Genomic DNA, 17,556 nt, shown 5'->3' with positions numbered 1-17,556 from the left:
CAGGAGTCTCCTGCTTCTGAGGACACACACCGTACTGTTACAGTCTTCGCAGTGGTTCTCACAGGTACAGCTAATAGCATTTATAGTGCCCTCCCCGAAATCCGTGAGCACACCCAACAGAGCGTAACACTTTTCTGCCCTGATGATTCAGACTTTTTAATGGTTTAATATGATCAGAATACATCTTCCTGGGATATCACTACAGCATGTCACTTCGTATGCTGATAATACTTTGTATTTTTAAACATATTTTTTGTTAGTAAAGCAATTGGCTGCCCTTGTAATGTAATGTTAGGTGGACTCAAAAGCATCTATATTACTCTGTGAGTAAACCTAAGATACACTTGCCAACCCTCCCTATTTATAGTCTGAGGAGGACCTTGGAGCTTCAGAAGGGGGCCCGATACATTTGTTGCCGGCTACATCAGGAGGTAAAAGTCCTATGTAAGCAGTAGCATCTTAAGAAAATTTGGGGCCCCGGGCTACACATTTTGGGGCCCCCTGCTCGAATTTTAAACATGTAATATTGAATTTTAGCCCCTTCCATGCTGATGACGGCTCCCGGCCATCATGCACTAGAGTGCTTGTGTGCTGACGGCCGGGAGCCGTCATGACCACGCCCGCGATCGGAATGTGCCGCACAGCAGGGGAATTCCGGCGGAGGGGTTAAACATACATGTATATATATATATTTGTATGTTTAAAATAAAATTTAAAAAAATCCTCTGGAAACTTTGGTCCTAACTATAGCTACCTGCTATCTATCGCCAGTAGGAAACAAATTACTTTAGTCTTTTGTCCACAGCTGCAAGGGATGTCGTGTGCCAGATGAATTGGTGCAGAGAGTCCTTGTGTGCCGAGCACATGTTAAGAGCGCTAACATAACGTATCACCCTGCCTGCTGACGCAGCTTCCCAAACATGCTTTGTTCAGGTGACATTCATGTTTTTCATTATGCAAGTCGTTTTTCAGCTAAAGTCACTGCCCACCAGTGTTCTATAGTTAATTGCCATGAACGTGGCCATAAACCAGGTGACAGGACGCCTGCAGGGCCGGTGCGCGCAATCAAGAGGGTATGAAGGTGGGTCAATATTATACATACCACCAAAGGACATTGTTTTTTAGATGCGCATCCATGTTAGAATTAGGAAGGGTTCCCTTTTACTATGTTATGCGGGTTTCCTTACTATTGAATTTCAGGTATCACTCCATTTTTCTTCACCTGCTTGGTTGTAGCAAATCGGTTTGCACTTGTAGTGAATGACGCACTGAAATGAAACCCCTTTGACCCTTGTCACCAGCTGACGCAGCTACGGCTCGCTCAGGATATGCCTCTGGGGCCGCCCCAGCTGGTAGCTAGCATAGGCCCTAGGCTTTTGCAATGCAATAGGTCCCGCATTTACGTAAGTTTTAGCTATTGGCATTGTAAATGACATTGACTTTTATTTATTTTTTTGGTTTTAAAATGTAAATAAAAGGCATTGTCATTTACAATGCCGATCGCTTAAACTAAATCATGCAAGACCTATTGCATTGCAAATGCTTGTTGGTATAAAGGAGATGGTATGGGAATGAAGTCTCTTTACTCACGATCCGTTGTCTTGGTGTGAGGTTTTCGGCATCAGAGTCGGCTTCAGAGACTTGCTCCTCATCCATTTCGGCTTCCTGTGCTTGAGATTCTTCTTATTCGGACTCTTCTCCGAGGAGGTCTGGTGCAGAGCTGATTTGTTGGTACATTTCGGGACGTTGATCCCGACAATCACGGAGGGTTTTCATCGACCAAAATGATCGACACGCGTAGCAGTCTTTCTGGGATAGGCAAAGGTTGCACACTTCGTGCAAGTCGGTGTGCGGAAAAAGGTATCATGACACCCTGGACATTAGCTTCAATGGAGTCTGTTCCATCAGCTGCTACCGATCCCGGCACGGGTAGGCCCAAGGGCCTTCCACAAATGTTCCGATCGAAGGTTTTTGAGAAGCAAACGATACGCGGAGGCTAGTACCCAAAGCCTTCCCTGTGTAGGGAAAAATATTGTGACATACGTAAACATGTAAATAGAACCATGAATGCAAATAGCATGTCAGGATGTGACAGGCTGTAACATGGATCACACCGGACAATCCCATGTAGTATTAACGTTGTGCAAAAAGTTACTTGACTTTAGTGTAACAAAACCCCCACCAAGAATGCTAATGGCGAAATAGCTGCCAGGGGTAGACAGCTTCAGAAGTGTCAACTTCTAAACTACACAGCCTTGGTAAAACAAAGGCTAGTAAGCGCAATAAATACCGTTGAGGGTAGTGGATTGCGTGTCGAAGGGGACCTGAAGAACGGTGCCGAACCAGAGCACAACAATTCAAATCCGAACCCGATGGCGAAAAAAAACAATGTAACAATGGAGTTGATGCCCATGCGCACTATTACCGAGAAGAGTCATCTACCTCGTGACTGGAAAGACTTCTTCGAAGAAAAACAAAGTGCAAAAATCCGGACCCAACACTAGATGGTGATCTATGCAAAGCATATGATCTACAGCTCATATGCCTCGAACATGAGATACCACTGCCCCGGACACCAATATTTTTTTAAATCAGTGCACGAGGTGCATTACAGATAGATTCCGGCCGAAACCATCCTCAATGCGGCCCCTTAGCCAAGCACAAGCTGAATATAATCAACAGTATTAGAAAGTTTTCAATACGACACCTCAACCCCTTCGACGCTCATGACGAGCTGAGCTCGTCATGAACGCATAGGTTTCTGTTTAGCGTTAGCGCACAGCGGAAATATGCACCACATCGATGCGTTTAAAGACATCATTTTGCCTACACCAAACACCACCCTCTATACATACAATATTTCCAGTACAACTTGAAAAGTTCAAATCGAATACAAAGCATCACCAACGTTAAGTAATTATTAACACAATAGCCAAATGAGACTGTTTGTACATTTATCTTGTATGAAGGCTTTTTCTCATTCCAGTTGTAGACAGAGTAACATCTACAACACGTAAGTGTCCAAATAAGTTCACTTAAGAAGAAAGACAAGTGCACAACTTGCCCCTGCACACAGTCTCCTTCCGATATCAGTTTGCTGGTCCTGAAGAAAGCCCACAGACCAGATTGGGCGTTGAAGGGCTAAAGCAGGCCGACCATTATAATGACAAGTGTAATAGAACAGTAACTACTAGCACAGCATCATCACTTAATTTTAACTCTTGCCCATTAGGTCGTCAGATGAAGCAATTTTAGCTTCACCGCACAATTCACTTTCCCTAATCACTACCTCCAATACCAGTTGGTCCTCCTCCAGGTGGAGGAAAGCATAAATAAAACCCACTGATGGTGCTTTTCACGTAAACAGCCTTGCGGAGAACAAAGAAATACTGCACCCACGGTTAATTCGTGAACGAGGGTTTTTTTAGACGGACAAGAACCCTGACCATGATAAAGCACAGGACAAGTGATTCATTTTCCATTGATTACACTTTACTGGCCGGAAGCCAAATGAACTACAACTTCTCTTTCCCTCCTTGATGATTATGAGACCTCCCCTGGCCCTCGACATTACAGGCCCTCGAAAACATAAGAACGAATCCATCACCACGTAAACGAATCACTAAACTCTATAATATAATACAGTCCGCTGCGCCGTTAATTAAGCCAAAGGCGACGAAGGACTGGAGCACAGAGCTACACCCTCAGATCACAGATTAACAATGGACATTCTGCTGTGGACAGCTACAAATATAACCCCCCCCCCCCCCCATTACAAATTGCGTTTAATCCATTTTAAATGTTTACATAGATTTTACAGGATACCGACACAGCTGCATCCCATGGGGCTAAGACCCGATGACAAACACTGGAGATGCCAGGCTAACACAGCAACATTTCTGCATATGGCTTGGCATTGCCCACCCATAAAGAAATGTTGGTCGGACATCTTCAGCAGGATAAACACCTTATTCGAAATTAATGCGACACCATCCCCCACGTAGGCATATTGGGATATGTAAAAGACACCGCCTGTAAAAAAGGAAACCACATGCTCTATTGATTTTATTGGCTAAACGCAGGGTTGCAATGAACTGAGTAGATAAACGTGCACCTTCTATTAATACTTGAACACCTGACATTAGCTTTTGCCAGAATCAGATGTCCACATTTTGGGAATGAATGCTGACCCAGTCTAGGCCGAAAGACACATGAGAACCAGTTCGGACCTGGATGCATACACTCCAGTCAAACAATAATACTCACACAAGAGGGGACGAAGCCCACACATAGGAGACACCCCCCTACAGACAAGCTCCACCTAGTGCGTTACTCCGAGAAACCCAAATATTGTAATAGAACTACTTATCATACAGAACATTAAAACATTTTGTGTATTGACTAAGATTGTTAGCCTTTACTTGACAGTCGCACTCAGCATAGAAAAGATGGAGATACATGTAACAACTCCGACATAGGGATTAGATTATTGGATTTGTGGATATCCTTTAAATGAACGTAGACGTTGGGAAGTGCTAACAATATCATGAAGTTATGATACGTACACCTGGTGTAATCATAATAGATGCTATTACAATGCTGTGATTTATATTTAGGCAACTGTGATCCTACCATGCTGACCAGTTTTGGTTGTTTGTTAAAATCGCAATATGTTTAATGTACGATTGATATACATATATAACCCAATTTGTACATCTCAGTATGTGTTTATGTATAAATTAATAAATGGCAATTAAAAAAAATTGTGAGGATTTGGCTTTGACCATATATCCTAAAGTTTTTTGCGACTCATTAATTCCAGGTCCATTCATACGTAGGTGCCTTGAATGTGGTACAGGTAGGTCCTCCACATTGCCCAACACAAATTAAACATGCTTGGGAGCTTTGGTCTCTACAAACATTCTTTGTACAGACACCAGGCTTTAGGAAATATTGTACCATCTTTCTATGGTTACACCCTAAGAATCTTGAAATCTCTCTCCCGCTCATACCACATCATTCTCCAGCACCCTTCTCCAAATTCCAGGTATCCACTTCCCAGACTGCCTTTAAAAAACACTGTTAGAAGGGCCGATCCCAGGGGACAGGATGTACTCTCCCGACCACCCCGGAATCCTCCTCTCCCACAAATACTGCCGAGTCTTATTGTGTGGTCCCCTCCGGGGTGGACTGATGATCGTACACACTGAACTCACACCACACTTATGAACAGACACCGTGAATCTTGAGTAAGCGCGTTCTTTATCACAGTTAAAAGGAATCAATATTTACAATACTCGACGGATCATAAAGTCTTGGTTGGAAGGAATAGGGAAGCGTGACAGTCTCAATAGTAGGCCAGTACGTCACGTACCCTGCGCACAGCCCTTAATCCTCGGGCCGGGGGGATACGGAAGTTGGAGGTGGTACCGACTGTTCTACTCGCTTCGGGTCGAGTAAGGTCTTTGGTAGCATTGATGGTCCAGCCGGGCCAGAGGTCCCCTCCAGCCGCGACGAGGTCAGCAGGGCTTGCTCCCGAGCGTACAGAGGCTCGGTTAGTTCGCGAGGAGCCGCGACAGCGTCAGCAGGGCTCAGGATGTTCAGCGTAGTCCTTTAGAGTTTTCAGGATGAGCCGCGATGAGGTCAGCGGGGCTCCGTGATCGTAGGTCCTTCGGTTCGAGGGTGGGCCGCGACAGCGTCAGCAGGGCTCCGTGATCTCAGTTCCTTCTGTTCGAGTGAGCCGCGACAGCGTCAGCAGGGCTCGTAGTTTGCAAAGTTCGGTCTCTCCTCAAGGTCAGCCGCGATCAGATCAGCAGGGCTTTCTTGTCCAGGATACAACTGCCCGCTAGTTCTGAGGTGGGCCTTCATATAGTCCAGTGGCCCTTTGAAGTCCTTACCCTCGCAGGAGGAGAGCTCGTGGTACGGGTCGGCAGAGTGTTCCATCGGCTGACCCTTTGATGCTTTAGAAGATGCGTCCGGGGATTCCCAGACGCCCATCAAGGTCTGGAGCCAGCTCTTGGGGAGGCCAAAGGTGTGATCGAAACCAGCCCCCGGGGCCGGCTAGAAGTGTGAGCTAAACCAGTCTCACAGGAGGAGGCCGGAGGTGCCATTGAAGTCTTTGGTCTGGGGTACTTGGAGGGTCCTCTACCCCCCAGCCGGGTCAGGCGCGTCTGCCGCCTAAGCTTCTCCGGGGCCGGGGTTGGCCAAGGGTTGTAGAACCAGGGACGACGAAAAGGGAAAATGGCGGTCGGGGGCCTTGTTTAGGGATGCAGGAACGGGGCACGCGGCACTGGGGCAGGGCATGTGGTGAGCGTTGTCTAGGGCTCTGGAAGGACCGGGGACAGGTCGACCAGTAGTTCTCGGGGTGCAGGGCTGTGCGCACATGGTGCTGAGGATCGAGGGAACCACGCCACGAGGCCAGGTCCAACACTCATCCCCCCCAGCTGAAAGGCGGAGAGAACAACCCATCCTCTTGGGCGTTCTCTTCACTGAGGCGGAAGAATCGGGACAGGCCGTCCGCGTGGTCAGCACCGGGCCGGTGTTCAACAGTAAAATCCATCCCCTGGAGGGAGATTGACCAGCGTAGCAATTTGGGGCTCTCCCCTCTCATTTGCATTAGCCACCGGAGAGGTCGGTGGCCGGTTTGGACCAGGAAGTGAGTTCCGAACAGGTAGGGCCTCAACTTCTTTAAGGCCCAGACCACCGCGAAGGCCTCCCGCTCGATGGTGCTCCACCTTTGCTCGCGAGGGAGTAGCCTCCGGCTAATGAATGCCACGGGGTGATCGATACCCTTGTCGTCTACCTGAGAGAGGACTGCACCGATGCCATTCTCGGAGGCGTCCGTCTGGACCACGAACTTCCGGGAGTAATCAGGGGCCTGCAGTACTGTGGCGGTGCACATGGCAAGCTTTAAATCTTCAAACGCCTTCTGACCGGCGGGGTCCAACTAATTTTCTTTGGGTTCTTTTTAGCGGTCAACTCTTTTAGGAGGCCTACAATGCAGCCATACCCCTTTATGAACCTACGGTAGTACCCCGTGGTCCCAGGAAAGCCCGCACTTATGTTTGTGTCGTGGGGGCCTCCCACGCATTGATTGCATCGATCTTGGGTTGGAGGGGGGCTACGAGGCTGCTTCCGACCTGGTGTCCTAGGTAGATCACTGATCCCTGTCCTATTTGGCATTTGCTGGCTTTAATTGTGAGGTTCGCACAGCGCAGGGCCTCCAACACCTCCCAGAGGTGTTGTAGGTGCTCGGTCCAGTGGGCACTGAACACCGCAATATCATCGAAGTAGGCTGCACTGAGCACCTCCAACCCGGCCAGTACCTGGTTAACCAGCCTCTGGAAGGTGGCGGGGGCAACCGAAGGGCATCACTCCGAAGTGGTAGTGACCATCCGGAGTGGAGAAAGCGGATCTTTCCTTGGCTCCTTCCGTGAGGGTGATCTGCCAGTACCCACTGGTCAGATCAAAGGTACTGAGATATCGGGCCGACCCTAGGCGGTCAATGAGCTCGTCGGCCCGGGGAATGGGGTGTGCGTCGGTTCTGGTGACTGCGTTCCGCCTGCGGTAGTCTACGCAGAACCTCAGCTCGGGAACAGCACCGGGGGTGGCCGCCTTCGGAACCAGGACCACGGGGCTAGCCCATGGGCTGTCAAAGGCCTCAACCACTCCCAGGGCTAACATTTTGGAAACCTCTGCCTTGATGCAGGCTCAGACGCGGTCAGGGATCCAGTAGGCTCTGTGCCGTACCGGAGGGCTGTGTTCCATGGTGTCTTTTTCGTGGAGTCACCAGCTGGTGACACCGGGGGTGAGGGAAAAGAGGTCAGAGAACTGTCCCAGCAACCAGCGACAGTCTTCACGTTGCTCGGGGGTGAGGGAGGAGGAGAGGCCTACTCCCTCTACGGAGCCATCTTTTTCCTTCGCACACAGGAGATCGGGGAGAGGCTCCGTGTCCTCTTCCACTCCGTCGTCAGTGGCGAGGAGCTAACCCAACTCGGACCGTACGAAGTGGGGTTTGAGGCAGTTCATGTGGAGAACCCTTAGGGGGTTTCTGGCTGACTGCATGTCGATGAGATATGTGACCTGGCTTTTGCGTTCCACCACTTTGAAGGGCCCGGTCCACTTGTCCTGAAGGGCACAAGGTTCCACCGGGGCCATTACCCAAACCTGTTGGCCGGGTTGAAACTCAACCAGAGTGGCGTTCTGGTCGTACCAGCGTTTCATTTCTTCTTGGCTGGCCTCAAGGTTTGCCTCGGCCAGCTCCCGGGACTTCCGAGTCTGGTTCCGGAGGGCCAGAATGTAGGAGAATACATCTGGGGGTGGAGTCAGGGGGGCCGCTTCCCAACCTTCTTTGACCAGGCTGAGGGGTCCCCGGATGAGGTGCCCGTAGAGCAGCTCGAAGGGGCTGAACCCCAGGGACTTTTGGGGGACCTCTCGATAGGCGAACAGGAGGCAGGGTAGGAGAATGTCCCACTTGCGCCTCGGGGGCTCCTCGAGACCCATGATCATTCCTTTGAGGGTGCGGTTGAATCGCTCAACCAGGCCGTTATCTTGAGGGTGATAGGGGGTGGTGAACTTGTATGTCACCCCACACTGTTGCCACAGGGACTTCATGTACTCGAGATGAAGTTTGTACCTCGGTCGCTCACCACTTCTCACGGGAATCCCACCCGGGAGAAGATCCCCATGAGGGCCCGCCCCACTACGGGGGCCATCACCGTCCGGAGGGGAATGGCCTTTGGGTACCGGGTGGCGTGATCTACTAAGACAAGGATAAACCAGTGGCCTAAGGAGGTCCGGGGGACCAGAGGTCCCACGTTGTCGATTCCTACCCGTTCAAATGGGGTACTGACTACCGGGAAGGGTTGGAGAGGAGCCTTGCGCTTCCCCCCGCTCTTTCCGCTGGCTTGGCACGTGGGGCAGGATTTCCAGTGAGTCCACATCAGCGCGCATGCGGGGCAAATAAAAATGGGGAACTAGGCGCTGATAGGTCTTGTTCTGGACCAAGTGTCCCGCCAGGGGCACATCATGGGCCAGGTTCAGGAGGAAACCGCGGAAACGTAGGGGTACCACCAGCACTCGGGCTGACCCTAGTTCGGCGGTTTTCTGTTCGCTATATAATAGGCCGTTTTCCCAATAGATGAAATGGGAGCCGGACTGGTCTCCGGCAGCCTGGACGGCGGCCTGCTGCCGCAGTCCAACCAAGGAAGGACAGGAGGTCTGTTCCTGGCAGAACTCCTCGGGAAAGTCCCCCTTCCTGTCGCCACTGGGCTAACTCAGGAAGGTCGTCCAGGGTTTGGATCGGTTCGACGGGAGGTCCTAGGGGACCGTCATCGGGGTCAGTTTCTTTGCCGGGTGGAAGGTCGAGGACCTCGGGTCGTTCGTTGCCCTCCAAGGTGTCAGAGGCAGGGCTAGGGATCTCTGGTTCCACTTCCCCAAGGGTGGCCATCCTGGCCGTCATGGCTCTTGTGCTCACGCAGGCCCAGTCGGGCAGGCCAATCATCTCGAGATGAATCCTTTATTCTACCTTCTTCCACAGGGAGCTCTCCAGGTCATTCCCCAGTAGACAGTCCACTGGCATGTCAGTGCGGACCGCTACCTGTAAGACACCAGAGACTTCCCCCGAACCCCCCCCCCCCCCCCCCCCACTCAAACAGGACCTGGGCTATTCGGCAGGTGCGGATAGAGTTGTCGGCTGCGATCACCCTGCAGGAGGCGTGGGGGATGATCTGGGATTCCGTGACCAGGGTGTACCATACAGAAGTGATACTGGCTCCTGTGTCACGGAGGGCTCCTACGATGCGCCCGTTGATCATTACTTGTTGACGATATTTCTCAGTGTTGTCGGGCAAGGGGTCTCCGGGGACCATCTCTCTATTCCCTAGGGAGACTAATACCATGGCTGCGGGCTCCCACCCCTCTGGGTCCTCCATCCCTTCTTCCTCTATTGCTACGGAGGCTAGTTGGCGCGTGAGGGGACTTGCAGCGGTGGGTCTCTTGTTCAGGGGGGATTGGGGATCACCGGCATAATGCCCTGGTTGCTGACACCTGTAGCAGGCTACGCTGGCGCGGGGGCCCTGTCTACTTGCGGGAGGAGCTGCCCTATTCAAGGGAGGGGAGTTGGTTGGCTGGTTTCTGGGGGACTACGCTGGAGCCCTGACTGGGACCCTTGCTGCCTACCTCGACCCCCCTCCTCTGGAGGGAAGAGCCTTGGTCATTCCTGTTGTAGTCCCCCACGGGCCTCCTCTGGACCCTGGTGTTCACCCAACGATCAGCCTCGACAGCCAGCTTCCGGGGGTCGGCTAGTTTGCTGTCCCGGAGGTGTTGTCTCAGTTCCACAAAGCAGTTTGCGGAAAGGTGTTCATATGCGATGAGATAGACCAGGCCTTCGAAGGTGGTCACTTTGCTGCCCTTGATCCACCCTTCTAAGACTCCGCTGTAGAAGTTCACATACTCCACCCAGGTGGTGCCAGGGATTTTCTTGCAGTCTCTAAACCGCTGGCAATACATCTCGGGAGTGAGCCCATAGCGGGCTAGTAGAGCGTCCTTCATCTGCGGGTAGGAATTTAGTTCAGCTGTGGGTTGGTCCAGCAAGGTGTCTCTTCCCTCGCTGAGGAAGCGTCCACACAAGCCGGCCCCCCAATCTTTTTCAGGGATCCGGTAAGAGGACATGGCGACTTCATACACGTTAAACCATTGCTGAATGTCGTCTCCCTTGTAGTATTCTTTCACAACATCTTTGGGGATGTGTACTTTGGCCTCCACCGGGGGAAGCGTTTCTTTATTTCCCGGGGGTCGGGTTTCTTCCATTCTGGCTTTTAGCTCCATTTCTTTTAGGCCGCGCTAGAGTTGGAGTTTTCTTCCTTCAAGCTCCCTCTGGAGCTTCTTTTCCTCTAGTTCTCCTTGCAACCTTAATTGTTCTACGGCCAATTTCTTTTCGGCCAGCTTGAGCTCTCCTATTTTAAGGCGCACTAGCTCTAGTTCATGGCTTCTGTTCAATTCTCGGTCAGTCATCTCCTCCGATGACAGACCTCTCTCTGTGCTGGGGCTGCGGGCCAGGGGGTCGGTACTCTCACCTCCTGTGGCACTGGGTTCGGTCCGTGGTTCCCTCTCTCCGCTGTCTCCTTCTGGTAGGGGAAGGGGGGCCCCGGACTCTACCCCGGCTGATGGAGCTTGCTGGAAGTCTTCCTTGGTACTCAGACCTGTGCTAGCGATGCAGAGTTCTTTGCAGAACTGCTTTAGTTGTTTGTGGGTGTAATCTCCCAAAAGGTCTTTATCGAAAGTCGTCTTCTTGCTCATCTCTGCGGAAATTGGTTGCTTCTTTTTCTCGTTGCTGTTGTGCGTTCGTTCAGGTAGTGTGTCAGTGGTACGATCTCTTAGACGTAGGTTTGTATCACGTTGCTGCCACCAATGTAAAAAGGGCCGATCCCGGGGACAGGATGTACTCCTGACCAAACCGGAATCCTCCTCTCCCACAAATACTGCTGAGTCTTGTTGTGTGGTCCCCGCCGGGGAGGACTGATGATCATACACACTGAACACACCACACTTATGAACAGACACCACACCGTGAATCTTGAGTAAGCACGTCTTTATCACAGTTAAAAGGAATCAATATTTACAATACTCGACTGATCATAACGTCTTGGTTGGAAGGAATAGGGAAGCGGGACAGTCTCAATAGTAGGCCAGTAGATCACGTACCCTGCGCACAGCCCTCAACCCTCGGGCTGGGGGGATACGGAAGTTGGAGGTGGTACTGACTGTTCTACTCGCTTCGGGTCAGGTCTTTGATAGCGTTGATGGTCCAGCCGGGCCAGAGGACTCCTCCAGCCGCAACTAGGTCAGCAGGGCTCGCTCCGGAGCGTACTGAGGCTCGGTTAGTTCGCGAGGAGCCGCGACAGCGTCAGCAGGGCTCAGGATGTTCAGCGTAGTCCTTTAGAGTTTTAAGGATGAGCCGTGACGAGGTCAGCGGGGCTCCTTGATCGTAGGTCCTTCGGTTCGAGGGTGGGCCGCGACAGCGTCAGCAGGGCTCCGTGATCTCAGTTCCTTCTGTTCGAGGGTGAGCCGTGACAGCGTCAGCAGGGCTCGTGGTTTGCAAAGTTCGGTCTCTCCTCAAGGTCAGCCGTGATCAGGTCAGCAGGGCTTCCTTGTCCAGGATACAACTGCCCACTAGTTCTGAGGCGGGCTTTCATATAGTCCAGTGGCCCTTTGATGTCCGGACCCTCGCAGGAGGAGATCTCGTGGTCCGGGAGCGGGTCGGCAGAGTGTTCCGTCGGCTGGCCCTTTGATGCTTTAGAAGATGCGTCCGGGGATTACCAGACGCCAATCAAGGTCTGGAGCCAGCTCTTAGGGAGGCCAAAGGTGTGATCGAAACCAGCCCCCTGGGGCAGGCTAGAAGTGTGAGCGAAACCAGTCTCTCGGGAGGAGGCCGGAGGTGCCATTGTGAGGAAATATAATTTTTGATCAAGTAGTGTTCCCCAGCGAGTACCCCACCGTCTCCATGTACTAGCTTGCAGTGCATGTTATTTCCCTCCTGTGCCAGCCATGAAGACGCAAATACATTTGCGTCCATCTTTAACTTGTCCTCTTTCAGATCCGCCATGAACGGTTTGAATATTCAGTTCCTATATATGTCGTGCCACCGTCTTTTTGTGGTACACTTTACACGTTTTTCAGCTCTGGCGAAGTAGGCCCAGAATATGCCATTGAGCCTTTTTCGAGTTCTCTCCTGCTTCCTGACTCCAAGGGCCTCAGCCCAGGCTACCTCTGTGCCAGTGGCCCCCACCTTACTTCCCTGCGCGGCTCCGGCGCATAGCCTAACCTCTGCCTGCCAAGACCGTCTTCAACCTTCGAATTATCTGTTCCACTCCTCGAAAACACATTCCTGTCTCGTAGTTCAAGTAAACATCCTCCCAGCTGCAGGAGCAGAGGGCCCGGTTCTTCTGTCTCCGTGCAAGTAATTCATAGACTCCGTTGCCATGGTAGGACCATGCCCCCTCACCCCGCATGCCAACACGTAGACGCATACATGCAGACAGTATAGAGTAGTCCCTGCCCGAGAGACCTTTTCCCTTCCAGACACTACTGTTCCTTAAACATATGATACCAGATACGATTTGGGATTAGGTTGATCTGACATCCCAGACTTATGTCTACACTTATGTCTACACTTGTAGTGCGAAATGTCAAGTCCTTTCACCTTCTGGTTATACGTCAGACACACGTCAAGCAGCTGCGCGCGCATCTCTGCCATATATTTCTGCTGACATTGCAAGATTCTCTTATGTATCCACCCATTTTGTGACCTCATGATCAATGACGTTTCTAGTGTACGCCTTTATGCACGCCTATTATACCGCCTTTTTAATGACGTTTTGTGACGTTTCCATGTTTTATCTCTTCTTTTCCAGCTGTTACGCCTACTGTTACGCCTACTACATGCTCATACATTGTAATGCATTGACTATATATCTGTATTTCTGTAAACAATATGTTGTCTGTCTTCCCTTCCTGAACCCTGTGTGGTGATGGAATGGTTATGCCACCTTGGCTCGAGCCAATAACCCAATTCCTTTTACAGGAATAAAACCCTTTTGAGTTAACCTCAATATCCCGGATTTTGCCTCTTATTTTTCTGAGTTATTCTTATTGATTATTGATAGCAAATTAAGTATAGGTAATCGATTTTACCACAGTTCTGGCGCCCGAACAGGGACCCCTCCCCCACCCCACGCGCCGGCGGTGCGTTGCAGGCCTAGCCCCCTGCCACAGCCGGACGGACAACTACGCGTATCCGCAGGATTTCCTGTATCTCCCTCAGGCCAACGGAGGTGACTGAGGCTGCGATCGACACCCAGACGAGGCGGTGAGGAGTGCGGAGGATCCCAACCCGAGCCTAGCTGAGAGAGCAAGATCCGTGGTATACCGAGGCCCGCCAGGTTCCGAAGTTCCGAAGTATCCACGTCGCGAGTCGAGTCCGAATCCAGTCCGTGTTGAGTCCAGTCCAGAGTTACCGAGGCCTTCCGTTTCCGTGCTTCCTGGTGAGTACCGTTGCTAGGGACGCATCCTGACGTGCGCATTAGTTTGTGCCGGTCAAGACAGGTTCGGGTGCACGAGCCTGGTCTGCACTGTTTAGCAGTGTATCTGTACTGTATAGCAGTACATCTAGTCTGCACCTGTATAAGGTGTATCCGTGCCGTTTAGCGGTACATCCTGTTGTACTTGTTATTGTACTCAATTAATGTGGTTCGTTCTTGAAATGTTTTAATGTGTCATTCAAATGTCGTGGTATGAGTGAATGTTCGATTTTCATTGTTGTGCTTCGACGTGTCTTATGTATAGTGTGTTCATATCTGAGTAAGAATCAAGTAGCCAGATTTCAGAATGCCGTTGTTCTCTAAATTAAGACAAATAAAAACCCGTAAGGGGGTTTTAGAGGAAGCTGTTCCCATTCCACCTAGGGACACTCCAGGGTACTTTATGTACCATAAACATGGCTTAGATGCTGTTTTATTTCTCGACTTGTGGGTAGACTACACTAAAGAACTGTCCGAGAATCAGAGATGGCCCGCTGCTGGGACATGGGATGCAGATTGCATCATGAGAGTAGAAGAAGCATTATGGAAAAAGAAAGCCAGACAGTCACAGAAAGATGCCATCGAGTTATGGCGTAAAGAGTCGCATAGACGCACAGAAAAAGCTCACAGACTAGAAGAAAAGAGTAAGGAAGAACCCGACAAGGTCCGAGAAGATGCATTAGTAGAGGAAGGTATCAGAGTAAAATTAGAGCAAGTAGACAGACAGCGAAATACGCTTATGAATGGCATGTTCCCCATCCTGTCAAAAGGCCTGCCTAAGGCCTCTCCAGAAATACCGAAGGACCTACCACCCCCATTGCTCCCGACTAAGACACACCCGAGGACAGCAAAGGACGTTTTCCTTTCTTCCTACTTAGATGATGTTGCTCCCACCTATGTTAATACCCCATTGCCTGCGCCCTTGCCTGCGCCAGGGCCTGTGCCTAACGGTCTGAACCCTTATGCTCTTCCTCCCCCGCAAGCTACTCCTCCCCAGAATCCTCCTACTTCCCTTGATACAGATCCGACTAACCCTTTCGGAGACGGTGCCTCAGGAGGCGCGTCCGGAGGGGCTGGTTACCAGACTCCGCCACCAAATCATCGCCTGAGTCTTAGAGAAATAGCGCAACAGCGTACACCTAGAACAGATATTACATTTTATGGAGATCGCCTTGCAGATTGTAGATATGATCCGGTACCTGGTAAAAAGAATGATGTAGACATGTTACTTGCATCAGTACGTTTACGGCGAGTCACGAACTTCCTAATGTCACTACCTGAAATGACAGAACATATGGATCGAATATATAAGTTTGTACAGACAGGAGTAGGGCCTGAAAGCATTAAAGAGGCCATGGAGCATCAGAAAGTGGATACTAAAGCCAAGCTATTACGGTTTCTTATAAACTGTTTTATTCGAGAAGCAGATAGGCCGGGTGCGAACCCGGATGATTTGAAAGCACTCCACAAGTGGGGCCGACATATATCCGATGGTCAGCATGACAAAGAAGCCAGTATAGATAACATGTACCGAAGAATCAGAACTTCAATAACTAAGATGCACGAGAAAAGAAAGGCTGCTCTAGAAGCAGATGCAGATAAACATGAATCCACAGAGGAGGAGCCAGAGGAAGAACCAGAGACACTAGCACAAGCACAGGCGCCAGTCAGAGAGATGGTCGCGTATGTAGGTAAAGGAAGACCGTTTAAAGATCCAGTGCGTCTAGTGCGCCCGGAATGTAAAAGAATATATCAGGAAGCCATGTGTAATCCTAAAACACCCGAACACTTATTCCAAGCCACCGACCGAGTACTTCAAGAGCGCATGGGGTATCATGCACTTGACTCTATGGATGAACAAGAATTAGCCAGGTCAGCCGTGCAATGGGCTGACAACTCCGAGAAATATGGTGATGATGTGCTAGCGCATACGTTCCTGAACTTGACACCGAGTGAGCAGCGTTTAGCTGGCATGTACATGATACAGCATCTGCTCTTGTTATATAAAAGCCAGCATTCTGATCCAGGTCCCCTGCGTGATATACTAATAGAACTGGTCACGAACAGATGGACAGGTTTAAGTACTGATCTAATTAAAGTAATTCTAGAACACCGCCACAAGTATAGTACATTCTTATGTCCACAGATTAACGCAGCACCCGCTATGGAACGAAAGACCATGTATTACATGGATAGACAGAATCCGTTGCGAGAAGTGCACCCCGTACAGAATGCAGACCACACGCTTAGACGCGTATTTGTGTATACTCCTGTAACCAAAATGGAATTATTGGAAATGAAGAAATTAGTACCCAGTCACGATAAAGACCCTGCAGGTTTTCACCGCGAAATAAAGGATATGTTATTGATGGGCGATTACACATATCCCGACCTTATGAAAATACTGAAAGTGTTACTACCTCCAGGCATATACGAGAAACTCAGAGAAAAAGAGTGGGAGGTGGGTGATGCGAAGATTGATTGGGCTGCATTACAAGATGAAGAGAATACCCGAGTGCCAGGCCTAGGGCTTGGGGATAAAGTTAAAGCGTTACCAGGTTTATTAGTACAAGTGTTGCCACGTTTATTGAGTACGAAAAAGGAGGATTGGGGTGCAATTTCAGCATGCAAACAGAAACCTGATGAAGACACTAGTGATTTTTATACACGATTTGAGAAATGTTTTGGTATTAACAGCGGTCTGAAAGCAAGTAGCGAGTCATATCCACATCTTTTTGTAACGAAATTAGTCGAGAATTCCCTACCCCAGGTTAAGAATAGAGTACTGAAAGTAGAAAGCACTTGGCAAGCTAATACTCCTTCGCAAATGTTACAAATGTTACAGTATCACCAGAATAGGCTTAGAGAAGAACAAGAACATGAACAGAGACGTATGAAAGATACGAAAATGAAAATGTTAGTCGCTCAGTCAGTTCCTGCTGATGGTCAGAAAAAGGGTGCGAACCAATCTAGTAATTCGTCAGCTCCCGTAAAAGGTGTATGTAATTATTGCAAGCAGCCAGGTCATTATATAAATGAATGTGCCGTTTTGAAGCATAATATTGCCACGGGCAAGACTAAAGAAAGACCGCGTCCTCCTAGACAAGATCAGACTTCACAACAAGTACCCCAGAATACACAGCAGATCGCACCCATGCCAGCTCCTTCACAGACAGTAGCGATACCTCAGCAACAGCCCATTTCTGCAACGCAAACCACGACACAGCAAATGTATCAGTATGCACAGAACGATTACCCTGACTACCAACGATACACATGAAACAGCCTAGAGAGTGAATTCCGCTTGCCCCTTATTGAAGTTCCTGTAGATCAGAATGGTCCTTATGTACATAGTCAAGTTTTAGGGAAAGACAGAAAGTTTCTCATTGATACAGGGGCAAGCAGAACCACGATAAGTCACAGTGAAGTACCAGGGGCACCCCTCTCAGGCTCACAGAACGTGTCCCTCGGATTTTCA

Source organism: Lissotriton vulgaris, unplaced genomic scaffold (genome assembly GCF_964263255.1).
Source record: "Lissotriton vulgaris unplaced genomic scaffold, aLisVul1.2 SCAFFOLD_964, whole genome shotgun sequence".
Taxonomy (NCBI): Eukaryota; Metazoa; Chordata; class Amphibia; order Caudata; family Salamandridae; genus Lissotriton; species Lissotriton vulgaris.
This window is presented reverse-complemented; position numbering follows the sequence as displayed.